The sequence below is a fragment of the Phaseolus vulgaris genome, chromosome 10, assembly GCF_051622355.1.
Source record: "Phaseolus vulgaris cultivar YP4 chromosome 10, ASM5162235v1, whole genome shotgun sequence".
Classification (NCBI taxonomy): domain Eukaryota; kingdom Viridiplantae; phylum Streptophyta; class Magnoliopsida; order Fabales; family Fabaceae; genus Phaseolus; species Phaseolus vulgaris.
In genome coordinates this window covers 27,926,605-27,939,792 of record NC_143507.1, presented here as the reverse complement: position 1 = coordinate 27,939,792, position 13,188 = coordinate 27,926,605, and positions in this window count along the sequence as shown.

The window sequence follows — 13,188 nt, the reverse complement described above, 5'->3', positions numbered from 1 at the left end:
GTGGCAGAGGTGATTTCACGCCATTTAGATGCTTTCGCATGGTCCGCCTCAGATATGCTGGGCATCGACCCTGACTTTCTATGCCATCACCTTAGCATGGATGCCACGGTCCGCCCCGTGCGACAAAGAAGGAGAAAGTTTAATGAAGAGAGGCAACTTGTGATAAGGGAAGAGACACAAAAGCTGCTGAGTGCTGGTCACATCAGGGAGATCCAATACCCTGAGTGGTTGGCCAACGTCGTCCTGGTGAAAAAGGCGAATGGGAAGTGGAGGATGTGCGTGGACTTCACGGACTTGAACAAAGCGTGCCCGAAAGACTCGTACTCACTACCCAGCATTGACGCACTCATGGATAGTGCCTCCGGTTGCAAGGTTCTTAGCTTTTTGGATGCATTCTCGGGATACAACCAGATCAAAATGCACCCAAGAGACGAGAGTAAAACTGCGTTCATGACAGAGACTTACAGTTACTGTTACAAGGTAATGCCTTTTGGGCTAAAAAACGCAGGCGCCACCTACCAAAGGCTGATGGACAAGGTCCTAGCACCCATGTTAGGGAGGAATGTGTACGCCTACGTGGATGATATGGTAGTGGCGTCGAAGGGAAGGACGCAGCACGTGACGGACCTAGAGGAGTTGTTCGTCACCATATCAAAATACCAGCTCAAGCTGAACCTCGAGAAGTGTGTCTTGGGGGTGGAAGCCGGTAAGTTCCTAGGATTCATGCTCACGGAGCGGGGAATAGAGGCGAACCCTGATAAATGCGCAACAATTATTGCAATGCGGAGCCCGACATCAGTAAAGGAAGTGCAGCAGCTGATGGGGCGAATGGCAGCTTTATCAAGGTTCGTTTCTGCGGGAGGAGAAAAGGGGCACCCTTATTTCCAGTGCCTTAAAAGAAATAGTCGCTTTGCATGGACTGACGAATGCGAAGCGGCTTTCATAAAGTTGAAAGAGTATTTGGCGACGCCACCGGTCCTTTGCAAACCAGTAGCAGGCGTGCCCCTCCGGCTATACTTCGCAGTAACAGAGCGATCTATCAGTTCTGTGCTGGTCCAGGAGCAGGACCAAATTCAAAAGCCCGTCTATTTCGTGAGCAAGGCTTTACAAGGCCCAGAGACGAGATACCAGTCGCTGGAGAAGGCAGCGTTGGCCGTGGTATTTTCGGCCAGGAGGCTCCGCCACTACTTCCATAGTTTTACAGTAGTGGTGATGACAAACCTCCCTATACAGAAGGTATTGCAGAAACCTGATGTAGCGGGAAGGATGGTGCGCTGGGCGGTGGAATTGTCAGAGTTTGACATCCAGTATGAGCCCAGAGGATCCATCAAAGGGCAGGTATATGCAAATTTTGTGGCAGAACTCTCGCCCGGAGGCGAACAAGAGGTGGAGGAGGGTTCGCAGTGGTTTCTCTCGGTCAATGGCTCTTCCAATCGGCAAGGAAGTGGTGCAGGGATAGTTTTGGAGGGACCCAATGGGGTGCTGATTGAGCAAGCTCTGCGTTTCTCCTTCAAAGCAAGTAACAATCAGGCTGAGTACGAAACACTGATTGCAGGGATGCTCCTGGCTAAGGAGATGGGCGCGCAAAACCTCTTGGTGAAAAGTGATTCCCAGCTGATTACAGGACAAGTATCGGGTGAGTTCCAAGCAAAAGACCCACAAATGGCGGGATATTTAAGGTACGTCCAACTGCTGAAGGGAGCATTTAGCGCTCTTGAGTTAATACATGTCCCACGAGAACAGAATGCCAGAGCTGACCTGCTGGCCAAGCTGGCTAGCTCAGGCAAGGGGGGCAGGCAGAGGACAGTAATCTAAGAGACGCTCAAAGCTCCGAGAAAATTCATAGAAGACAACAGGGTGGATGTCCTCCATATTAGCACTGCGAGAGGGAGGCCAAGGAGTCATCGTTCCTTGACTCAAGATATGGTAAAGACGCCCCATATTAGCACATACGCGGACACGCCCGAAGGAGGAAGGCATGCGCAAATATGTGCTTTAGTCGAAGGAGACACCTGGATGACGCCGTACAGACGGTATCTGACGGATGGGGTTCTCCCAGCAGAACCAGAGGAGGGCAAGAAGGTTAAGAGGAATGCCGCAAGATACACCCTAGTGGATGGAGTATTGTTCAGACATGGGTTCACCCACCCTATCCTAACGTGCGTAAGCGGCGACGAGTACACCAGAATAATGGCGGAGCTACACGAAGGCATTTGTGAGAGTCACGTGGGGGGAAGGTCCTTAGCCTCTAAGGTGGTACGCGCAGGTTTCTACTGGCCAACAGTAAAAGAGGATTGCGTGCGGCACGCCCAGCGTTGCAAGCAGTGTCAGAAACACGCTGATTGACACAAGGCGCCGCCAAAGGAACTGAGATCCATATACAGCCCGTGGCCTTTTCACACCTGGGGAATTGACATCCTAGGTCCGTTCCCACTGGCGATAAGGCAGATGAAGTATTTGATCGTTGCCATTGAGTGCTTCACCAAGTGGATAGAGGCAAAGCCCGTGGCACAGATCACTGCGCACAAGGTGCAACACTTTGTTTGGAAGAACATTGTGTGTCGCTTTGGCGTGCCTAAGCGGCTGGTATCCGACAATGGAACCCAGTTCGCCAGCCAACAGTTGAGAAACCTGTGCGCAGAGGTAGGCATCAAGCAAGTGTTCGCATCAGTCGAACACCCCCAGACTAACGGGCAAGTGGAGTCAGCGAATAGAGTTTTGCTGAGAGGACTAAAGGGAAAGCTAGAAAAAGCTAAAGGAGCGTGGGCGGAGGAAGTGCCAAGGATTTTATGGGCATACCACACCACGCCCCAATCTTCCACCATGGAGACACCTTTCAACTTAGTATGTGGGTCGGATGTGATGATCCCAGTTGAGATTCACGAAAACTCGCCACGTTACCAGAATTTCGTGGCTGAAGAATCCAACAAAGAAAGGCGGGTGAACCTGGACCTCCTGGACGAAGCCAGGGAAGAAGCAAGAATAAGGGCCGAGGCAGTGAAGAGAAGAGTAGAGCGAAAATATAGCTCTAAGGTGAAGCCACGGCAGTTTCAGGTTGGCGACTTAGTTATGAGGAAGGCTCACCCATATGAGCTAGAAAATAAATTGTCTCCCAAGTGGACCGGACCCTTCAGAATTACCGAGGCTAAGGGGAATGGTTCGTACAACTTAGAGACTTTGGAAGGGGGTCCCATTCCGCGCAACTGGAACGCGTCCAATTTGAAGTTTTATCTTAGTTGAATTATGTAAGTAAGCAGCCATGTAACAATCTTATCGTAGGGGACACTATTTTTCCCTCTCGGGGTTTTTTTAACGAGGTCACCCAAATAAAAAGAAAAAGAAGTTCAAGAAAAACCTTGCCTCAGTTTTTACCTTCTTCCCACTCGAAGTGCAAGACCAAGGGGTAAAGAGATAAAAGACAAAGACTCGAAGTGGCGACAGGCGTCGCCGAACGTACGCGTCGCCAAGAAGGCGGCGTCGCCAAACATACGCGTCGCCAAGCGTACGCATCGCCAAGAAAGGGGCGTCGCCAGACATAGGCGTCGCCAAGAAACATAACGGAGGAAACGCGCACAGTATGTTAGAAGAAGTGAATGCAGACGAGAGTGCACAAATATAAAGGACCGGCGTTACAGAAATCAAAACATGGCACCAGAGAGTTAAGATTACAAGTAGAGTTTGAGATAAAGGTGAATGAGACAAATGAGGCGAACAGGTACATGCCTTATGCTCGTACGAAAAGTGCAAACAGACCACTTTTTAGTGGCCTCCGGAGTCTGGATGGGAGGAGAACGAAGCTCTGTTCTCAGCCCTCAGCGCTTGGGTAAGTTGTGACCTATGTTGCCGGTTTATCTTCGAACCTGCACTGAAGAAAACAAGCATGGTGAAGACACCACAAGACAGGACACGTAAGACCTAGTAAAGATGAAAAGCGGGAATTTCTAAGATAATCTCTCATACATATATACTTCTTCAAGGCTTCGGCGTTGTACTCCAAGCTAATCAAAGCGGCAGCGTCAAAGCCTCCCATGATGTGATTCCACTAGCACAATTAGAATGATTCTTGACATTCTTAGGAATCATCTTGAGTTGGTTATGAGATAGGCACTTTATCATAGAATTGGATCAAGGTTCTATGAACAAGAACTCACCAAAACTAGTGCCAAAACACAAACTCATATGGAAGTTCCAATTATTGTCAAATTGAACTGATTAAAATGAGAGGAAAAGCAATTGCACCGAATAGAATTGACATAGAACTGAAATGAACCGATCAAAATGAAATAAAAGGCAAGAATACTGAAAAGAAGTGCTGGAAATGTAAAAGCACCGAACCAAAACACAAAATAAAGAAGAACAACTTGCTGAAAAGTGAAATAGCCGAACCAAAAGACAAGAACACAAGCTAAGACATGAATATCAAAAGAGAAAGAAGGAAGGAGAAGAGAAAGCTCATGAAGATGGAAGAATGGTTGGATGATCACGCCACTAGGAGGATGGAGACTCCAAGATAAGTGTGCAAGCCGCCACTTGAGGTAACCATGGAACCATCAAGATAAGACTAGTGAAGAAGGCACAAAGATCTCCAATGCTCTCTCAAAAATTGAGTATAGTTTCTCTAATCAAAATTCAAATCTCAATTGTACAAGCTAAGCACCTTTATTTATAGCCTAGAGGTGCTGAAAAATAGGTGGGAAAATTCAAATAAACTCATTTGAAATTCCCACCAAAAACAAGTCACATGGGAGGTGTGACCTTTTTCTACTATGACACCTCCTAAAAACTACACCTACACCACTCTCCTAAGTCACATGGACAATGTGACTTTATTTTACATTTTCACACTCCTTTATTTAATAACCACACCTCCTAAAACTATACAAGAGTATTTCAAAGCTTGGCCTTGCCCCTCATGGGATGGACTTGGGCTCTTTGGGCTTTGGCCTTCTTGGGCTTGGGCTTTGGGCTTGGGCCTCATCTTTATTTTATGTCTTCTTTTAATTTTGAGAAGACTAGAAGGAAGAACTTCAAATGTGAGGGTGGATGTCCTCTTCCTCCATTAATAAAAGCCTCTTTTATTTGATTCTCATCATACTCCTCGAGTTGGAGAGAATTCGTCCACGAATTCTGAATCCCTGCATATAACAAAGTCAGTTTATTCTTACAATTAAAAGTGGAAGAAAAAGGAAATCATGACTTAGCATTTGGAAACAATGGGATTTCAGAAAAGGAGGTTCTATAAAACGACCAAGTTGGAAAAATTTGTTTAGGAATGATGATATCTCTTGGAAAAAGTCCTCTTAAATGGTGACAACCATTAGGAGGTATGAAAAAATCATCCCTAACATTTTTAAACCAAGATGGTGGTGAAGTAAGACCCTTTGGTAATGAAAAAGATAAGGAAGGAAAACACCTTGGATGTGAAAGTATAAGACCCATGTCAACTTGGCCTTCTTTGTCTTTTTCATTTTTACTTGTGGTAGGTGGGTGAGTGAGGTCTTGTTTTACCTTGTTTATCTTTAAGATTTGCTTTTGTGGACAATGAAGAGCTATGTGCCCAAAACCTAAACATTTGATTTTTGAAGTTTTGGTAGGTGACTTAGGAGTAGAAGGATTGGTAGTAGAAACTTTTTTTGGAAACAAGGTTTGTTTGGAAAAATTGGAAGGAGAATTTTGAGTAGAAATTTTGTTGGCATCCTTCCTAGAAGAGTTGTAGAAATCATCATCATTAGTATTTTTGAAAGTTGTTTTTGAAAGATAGGATTCCACCTTGATGGCTTTGCGAAACACTTTCTTTAAAGAAGAGTACTCATTTAATTCTACAAATTCTCTAATATCTCTTCTCAAACCACGTACAAACCATTTTATCTTTGACTCTTCATTAGCATGTATATTCATTTTAGTCAAAGTTGTTTCAAAATCTTTAAAGTATTCATCTACCATCCTATGTCCTTGAGGAAGCCTTTGGAACTTCAACAAGTGTTCCTTCCTAGAAGGAGGAACAAACCTCGCGCGCATACGCTCTTTCAAAGCATTCCAAGAAACCACGGGAGGTTTCTTGCGATATATAATGTCCATTACAATTTTATGCCACCATTCTTTGGCATAGCCCAAAAAGGATGAAGAAACTACCCTAAGTTTATCGTCATCTTGGACCTTATACACATGAAAATAATGGTCAACCTTAGCCTCCCAATCTAAATACACATTAGGATCACTATCACCATTAAAACTAGGGACTTTGGCACAAGAAATGTTGAACACTTGGTGATATCTTTGGTCACGGTTATAGCTCTCTTCATGAGAATGATGGTGAGGCTTCCTTCTTCTATGTTCCTCTTCACGGCCTATGTCATTTGAAGAACCTCTTGATGAAGGTCTATGTGAATGATGCCCACCATTGATAGAGTGAGATGGCCTAGCTTGTTGCACCTCCATCTTTTGCAATTTTTCTTCCAAACGCCTAATGGTGGGTTGAGCTTCATGCAATTCACCAAGGACTGAAGTTTTGGAAGGAGAATTCTGCTTGTAGGATGCATCACTTGAAAATCCAGCCATTTGCAAATAAAAACAGCAAACACACAAAAACAGCAAAGAAGTCAAGAAACAAAATTAGCAAAAAAAACAATGAGTTTGGCAACCAAATTGCCGAAGTGAATTTGGCCAGAAAAAGAGGTCACTCTCAAAGAAATAATGTCCCTGCACCAATCTATTCTTGAGGTCTTGGAATCCTCAAATGAAATATGTCAAAGCAAGGCACACCAATCTCAAAGCCAACCACAACAAAACCAATGAAGCAATAAAGACAAACAAGAAAAAGTATAAGCAATGAAAGGCTAGAACAAAAGGAATACTAGATGTTTGACAAACTCAAAGATTAAGGAACAAAAGACAAGCAAGAAAATAAGGAACTCAATGAGAAAGTAGGCACACAAAAGAATACTTAACGAAAAACACTAGAGTAGATGAAGAAAACAAAAATTTAGCTACTGGAAATTTTTTTATGCAAACTGTGCTTGATGTTCACTGATTTAACTGGAATGATATAGAGCGAACTGGATAATGAAATTTTAACCACTCAAACTTCAAGATCTTAGCTCAAAAATGGCACTGGAATCACTTAAAAACAGTAAGCCAATTAATTGAGATAAATTTTTCAAAATCGCTGCCAGATTACCGTATTTTTTTCGCAGAATTGTACACTTTTTGTATTTTATTTATCATTTTTTTTGTACTTTGAATTTTTGAGTACTTCTTTTTTTCTATGCTTTTATAACACTTTGAATAACACAAATACAGAATTTCAGAATTTTCCAGTGAGTAAATCAATTGCAATAAGGAAAAACAGTAAACACTTTTCAGAAAAACAGAGGAATCCTAATAGGAATGAAAAACAGAATTATGAACTAGCAAAGACATAATGGAAAATGATGTGTATGAACTTGTATAGGTCTAGAATACAAGTATGAACTCAATTCTAAAATAGAAAATGCACAAAGGATCAATATCAAACTCAGAAAATTATATGACACTAAAGCAAGAAACAACAAAAGCAATAAAAGTACTACAAGAAGTGATGACAATTATGGAAAAACAAGACTAAGACAAAACTTGTATGGATTCAAAAAGGAAAATACTCAAACATATGATAGGCAAAAGAATTAAAACAGCAAGCAAACTCAAATAAGCCTAAAAACAGAACCGAAAATTGCAAGAAATTAAAGAGCTCTTGAAATTAAAGTGCTACACAACTCAAAAATTAAACAAGAACACACCTAAACTCTTGATACCACATGATGTGATTCCACTAGGTAGATATGAATGATTCTTTGACATTCTATGGAATTAACTTGAGATGGAGAATGAATAGGCACTTTTAATAGAGATGGATCAATGTTCTATGTTTCAAGAACTCACCAAAACTTGCACCAAACACCAAACTCACATGGAAGACCCATTTCTTGCCAATTGAACCGATTAAATTGAACAAGAAAGTAAATGAACCGATTGAAACTCTAAAGAAAGCAATTGAACCGAACAAAACATGAAAAGGAGCTACTGAACTGAATTAAAACAGTAAGAAATTGAAAAGAACCGAACAAAAGTGCAAGAAAAGGAAGATGAACCGAATAAAAGAAACTACACTTGTTTTAGAGTTCATATGGACATGGAAATGGAAGAACTAAATGGAGAAGAGAGGAAACTTATGTGGATGAAGAACTTGGTTGATGAACACGCCACTTGAAGTGTGATTGCTCCAAGATAAGTGTGAATTGCCGCCACTTGAGGGAACCAAGGCTCTCAAGATGAGACTAGGAAGAGGAGAAATCAAATCTCACTCACTCAATCACCAAATTGGGAGAGTTTCTTTACTACAAATTCCAAATCTGCCTTATGAAGGACCTAAGCCCTCCTTTTATATGAGCAAGGGCTGGTCATGAAGCTTACAAAACAAGCTAACCAAAAGTCCCTTGCATGCTACTCACTTCTAGCACCTAAAGTGAAGCATGAAGAGTCACCTTCTAGAAAATTCTAAACTAATGCCTAAAGATGCTTTTACAAAAGAGGTATCTAAGGTTTCCCTCTAAGCACCTTCCTAAAAACTATATATTTAAACATTCTACATTTAATAAAAGAAACTATAAAGAGAGATATTTATTTGAAGCCCATTCTTTGACGGCTTGTAGACTTCTTTGGCTTTAGGCTTGATCCTTACTTTATTTTATGTCTTCTTTTAATTTTGAGAAGACTAGAAGGAAGAACTTCAAATGTGAGGGTGGATGTCCTCTTCCTCCCTTAATAAAAGCCTCCTTTATTTGATTCTCATCATCCTGCCTCAGCCAAGATCTGGCATGCCACCTGGTCGTTCAAGGGTAGCCTCTTGAAAGGCTTGGACTTCAAGGCTCTCGTCTCCCTTACCCAGTACAGTGGAAAACCATCCAGAGTGGAGGGCACGAGATCAGAATAGCAGACTTTGAAAAATCTACCCTTCCACCCTGTGAAGGAGTTCTGGAAGGGAGTTAGGAGAACCCTGTCGGGAACGTTGTTGAGGGTCACCCAGAGGTTGTTCCTTTACCTCTTCACCTCAAAGAAGTGAAGAAAGATGTCAACCGAGGGTGCGCACCCCAGAAAGCCAAAGAGTATGTCGAAGGCTTTGACAAAAGCCCAGCTATTAGGGTACAACTGGGCTGGAGCAGCGTTAATCTCTGTCAGTAGTTCCCTCTCAAACCTGGAGAAGGGCAGGCGCACGCCGATGCTTTTGAAGACCACCTGGTAGAAGTAGAAGAAGGGGACCCCGTCGTTGGCCCATTCATCTCCGCACACCGGCTCCCCTAAGGTGCAAGGGAGCACGGTGATATCATCATCATGCCTCTTCGCGAAGGCACGATGATCGTAGGAGCACGGATCCCCCATGTGTTCCCTTACAACCCTGGTGGAGAGTAAGCTGGAGCATTCGTCGAGGAGCTTGCGCGAGGCCCATGCATAAAGGTCCTTGGGGTTAACCCTAGGGGGAGGAGCATGGGAAGACATGTCGGCGCAAAGTATCAGCAAAAGAGCTGGGAGATCGAAGAAGAATAACGAGTTAGGAGTGCGGGAGGAAAAACGCCAACTAGGAAGAACGCAGAAGGAACTGTTTGTGTAGCGGTGCAAGGAGGGTGCGAAAACACAGAGATGATAGACGCAGGTACAAGATTTCGAAGATCTAAATATTGCAGTTGGAGCGCCAAGTGACGCAAATGGGAGCACCGTGCGATCGAGCCACGTGTCAGAGGATGGGAGGATGATCCTGGCGTCACTGGTTAACATTCAGAAAACGTCGCGTCGACAGAATGCCCAAGGGTACAATGCGCCATCGAGAATGGGAGCATCTTGTCAGAAGCTCAGAAAATGTCAGGATCAAGTCAAGTGAGGGCACATCCCATCAGCCATACGGGAAATGCCACGTGGATGGCGCGGGCGAGACCTTAAGCTCTCCGTTACCTCCAGGCGTCGACCAGAGTCGAAGTCAAAGTCAACAGGTTGATCGCACCAGGCATCGCCAAGACGCTGAAGGCGTCGCCAGTATAAGACGCTGAAGGCGTCGCCAGTATAAGACGCTGGAGGCGTCGCCAGTATAAGGCATCGGTGGCGTCGCCTCCCCGATACCCACAGGAAGGAAAGACTGTGGAGGGAGACGAGATCTCCAGAAGTAACGGCGTCGCCTCCCCGATACCCACAGGTAGGAAAGACTGTGAAGGGAGACGAGATCACCAGAAGCTAAGTGAGCCACTGGCAGAGGTGCTCCCCGATACCCATGGGAGAGAAAGACCATGGAGGGAGCGACCCCATGGGGGGCTTCGAGCCTTCCCGGTGCTTGGCGTTTCTAGACACCCTGAGGACGATACGACACTGCTGTAGTAGGCCTCTCCTTAGGTGTGAGCGCCAAGCACCCAGAATCAAGGGACAAATCGCCTTGGTGTTTGAGACACTCCATGGACGATACGGCGCTGTTAGACAGGCCTCTCCATGGGCGTGGGCACTGAAGCGCGACCTTGTCCCAAGTGTTTAGGACCCAGAGCAGGTCTCAACTTTTGCGTTTGCAGCAAGGGCGGAGTGGCCAGCGCCTTCACGAGGCAGAGGCCTCATAGATACGAAGGCTGAACAGGTTGGAGGTGCACGTTAGAAGTGAGGCGGGATCACCCGACACAACGAAAGAAACAGGTAAAAGTACAGGTAAAGCAATTGAAGCATACAAAAATAAAGAACGAAGGTGAAAATATCTGCCAAGCAGTGCTCAACGCCTCAGAAGTATGCAAGCGTTATACAAGTGCAAATGGTTCAAAAGATTTACAAGTTTATCAATGGTTGGCAAGAACGAATATAAAGCACAAAAGGTAAAGGTGGCGGCTAAAAGTTGGCGTTTCAGTCATCCAATTTGAGGGGCACGACACGTCCGTCGACAACATGGTGGGTGGGATCGCAATTAGAAACATTGATCCCCGGGTTCTCGCAGGCGGCCTAGGCCAAAGCCTCCTTGAGTCCCTCCTCGAAGGTGCCAGCCATGTCATCGATGAGTGCCTTCTTGACCTTCTCCAACTCCTCGATGGTAGAGTCCCCGGAGGCCACCTGCTTCTCCAGAGCCTCCTTCTCAACTCGGAGCCTGTTGACCTCTGTTTGCAGCTTGTCATGGTTAACCTGGAGAAGGCCCAATGTCTTGGCCTGGGTAGCCATTTCCTCCTCCATCCACTCCAGTCTTTCCGCCTGCCCATATCACTGATCCTCCAAGTCCTTCTGAAGCTCTTCGGAGGCCTCGGCCATGTCTTGGAGATCCGTTATTTGAACTTGGAGAGATACTTCCCGGACGTAGAAGTCAGCCTGAAATTCCATCGCCTCACCCAGTTTCCTGTTAGCCTCCTCTTTGGCCTCTTGGGCCAACTTCAGAGAGGCTTGATAGGCCTCATTTTGGCGTCCCAAAGCTTCCTTCTCCTCCTCCAGAGTGGCCACTTTTTCTTTCAGGGCCTGGAGGGCTTGTGTGTTTGAAGCGGCATTTCTAGCTTGGGCGCGCCAATCAAGGGCCACGGCCAAGAAGGCTCCCAAGTAGAAGGGCATTCCTTCTTTCCTGTCGGAGCCTTCTGGCATCAATCCTCCGTTGAAGCCCCTCATCAGATGCATGATTGGAGGAGGAATGGCAATAAGATCGGGGGCAGCAGAAACGAAGGCAGGAACAGCATAAGCCTCTGCTGGTGGTGGAGGTGAAGCAGACTCGGCCCCTTCGCCTTTCTCCTCTTGGACTATTGTGGGTTGGGGAGAGGTAGCGCTAGGGGGATTGTCCCTGAAGGAATCCCCTCCCTGGGGTGATGCTGCTGGTAGGATGGGAACCCTAGCAGCCTTTCTCCTCTTGAAGACTACCCTACCGTCAGAGTCCTCGTCATCGGAGAGGACCTCCAACACCCTCTTCCCTTTGTCAAGGGGGGCTGGAGCAGGTGATGAGGCCACAACCAGTGGGACTGCGGCGATGGGTGGAGGTGAGTTGGGTGTTTGAAGTGTTTGGGGGCTACGTGGGGGTGGTGAAGATGGGCCTAGTGGAGTTTCGGTGGTGGTTGGTGTTGGTGAGGGCGAGGATAATGGGAGGTTTGGGTCAGCAGTGGGGGTGGTGGAGGCGCCAGCCTTGGAGGCGCGAGCAGCCTTCAGTGCTCTCGCCAAGACCATCCTCTTAGATGAATCCATCACTGATCCTGCATTCAGACAAACCAAAGAACAGGAGTTAAAGCCACACCAGACCAAGCACAAGGCGTCAGTTACACACAAAGCACAGAATGCCAATCCCACCGCCAACGCAGTTATACGGATCCACAAGGCACACAGGTAAATGAAATATAAAGAGTACAAATGAACACTTAGCAACGAGGGAAACAGGTGGAGAAGGCCAACAGTACAAGCATGATGTAATAAAGCGCAGATAAGAAAGGAAGGACAAAGGGCAACAAGGAATAAGCCTCCCTACCAAAATAGCTGGACAGGGTGTGCGCGTTGTACTCACACGCTATGAGCTTCAGCGTGTCAAAAACAATCCCCAGGCCAGCCAAGGCCTCACATACCCCTCTATCAGCGGAAGACAGTTCATCCAGGGCCTTGGGCTTGAGCAGCTTGGGGTTCTCTGTCCAGTATAGGGCAAAGCCATCCAAGGCTGTGGGGTCCTGTTTGGCACAGCACACCCTGAAGAATTTTCCTTTCCAGCCTTTGTATGAGTTCTGGAAGAGGGAGAGGATGATCCTACCGGCGATCCCGGAAAAGCTCACCCAGAGGCTTTTCCCTTGCTTCTTCACCTCGAAGAAATGTAGAAAGACATCCACAGAAGGAAGAACGCCTAGATATCCACAGAGAATTTGAAAGGCCCGAACGAAGGCCCAACTATTAGGGTGTAGCTGGGCGGGGGCTGTGTTGATCTCCGTGAGGAGTTCCCTCTCGAAGGGTGTAAATGGAAGGCGCACACCAACGCGTTTGAATACAGTTTGGTACATGAAGAAAAAGGGGGCCCTACCCCTGGGTCTATCATCCACACAAACGGGTTCCCCCGGTGTGCCGGGGCGGACGGAGATGTGAGCATCATGGGTGCGGCAGAAGGCGTTGAAGTTGTATAAATGAGGGTCACCCCGATGGTTCTCCACATCCTCGATGGTTGTCAAGGTGGTGCATTCGTTTAAGAGA